This window comes from Palaemon carinicauda, chromosome 5 (genome assembly GCF_036898095.1).
Source record: "Palaemon carinicauda isolate YSFRI2023 chromosome 5, ASM3689809v2, whole genome shotgun sequence".
Classification (NCBI taxonomy): domain Eukaryota; kingdom Metazoa; phylum Arthropoda; class Malacostraca; order Decapoda; family Palaemonidae; genus Palaemon; species Palaemon carinicauda.
This window is the reverse complement of record NC_090729.1, coordinates 113,779,129-113,780,813: the sequence shown is the minus strand read 5'-3', so window position 1 is coordinate 113,780,813 and position 1,685 is coordinate 113,779,129.

Genomic DNA, 1,685 nt, shown 5'->3' with positions numbered 1-1,685 from the left:
AGCATGCTCTGCATACCATACCGCATGCTCCTCAGCCCACCGCAGACCCTCCCACACACCGGCCCTCTGCTTTTGTTGTTGCCAGCTCACAGTCTGTCCAGCAGAGGCATGATGATGGATCCGCAGGTACGCATGCACCCGTTCTGCAGGATTCAGCCGTTCAGCTTGCTGCTCTGCCTTTGCCACTCACAACTCAACTTTCGGATGAGGATGTATCGGAGGATGAAGCTGCTCATTTGGATGATCCTCACTCTGATGTTGAAGGACACAAGTCTTCGCCACCCTCCTTAGACTTTCGCAAAGTCCTTGCTTTGTTCAGAGAATTGTATCCTGAACACTTTGTGTCTGCAACCCCTCGTTCTCCTCCCTCCGAGTTTGCTCTGGGCATGCAGTCTGCTGCGCCTGCCTTCACCAAGCTTGTTCTCGCCAGATCATCAAGGAGAGCTTTGAGGGTTATGGGGGACTGGTTGCATTCCAAGAAGCAACTGGGAAGGACCTCTTTTGTGTTTCCTCCTCCCAAGCTGGCTTCTAAGTCGAGCGTCTGGTATGCCACGGGAGAGGAACCTGGCTTGGGGGGTTCCTGCCTCTGCCCAGGCCGACTTCTCAAGTCTGGTTGACTCTCCCCGCAGGTTGGCTATGAGACGTTCGAAGATCTGCTGGTCCTTTTCCGATCTTGATCATATGTTGAAGGGAGTCTTTCGTGCCTTCGAGATATTCAACTTCCTCGATTGGTGTTTGGGAGCCTTAAGCAGGAAGACTTCCCCTTCTGACAAGGACTCGGCCATGCTGATCATGTCCAGCATGGACAAGGCAATACGGGATGGGTCTGGTGAACTTGTGGCTTCATATGTATCAGGGGTCCTCAAGAAGAGAGAACATCTGTGCTCCTTCTTATCTGCTGGTATCACTCCTTGCCAGAAGTCAGAGTTGCTGTTTGCTCCTCTCTCCAAGTGTCTGTTTCCGGAGGAGTTGATTAAGGGGATGGCTGCCTCTCTTATCCAGAAGGATACACATGACCTCATGGCTTCTTCTGCACGTAAGGCTAAAACTTTACCTTCCGTGCCTAGACCCTTCCGCCCTTTAGCAGTTGATACACCTGCTTCTAGGTTCATCCCGCCCTTTCGTGGCAGAACCTCCAGCAGAGGAGGTACCCGTGCAGACAGTCACCGTGGCAAGTCCAAGAAGGGTTCCAAGTCCGCAAAAGGCAAGTTTTGACTGCCTTCCTCTCCAGACAGCAGTAGGAGCCAGACTCAAGACCTTCTGGCAAGCTTGGGAGAGCAGAGGTGCAGACGCTCAGTCTGTGAAGTGGCTAAGGGAGGGATACAGAATTCCGTTCTGCCTCAATCCCCCTCTAGCTACATCTCCCATCAACCTCTCTCCCAACTACAAGGAGAAGGACAAGAGGCTAGCGTTGCAACAAGAGGTGTCGCTCTTTCTACAAAAGGAAGCAGTGGTCATAGTCCGGGATCATCAATCTCCGGGCTTTTACAACCGTCTCTTCCTTGTAGCCAAGAAGACAGGAGGTTGGAGACCGGTGCTGGACGTCAGTGCTCTCAATGCTTATGTCACCAAGCAGACGTTCACGATGGAGACGACGAAGTTGGTCCTAGCAGCGGTCAGGCAGGAGGACTGGATGGTCTCGTTAGACCTGAAAGACGCATACTTTCACGTCCCCATCCATCCAG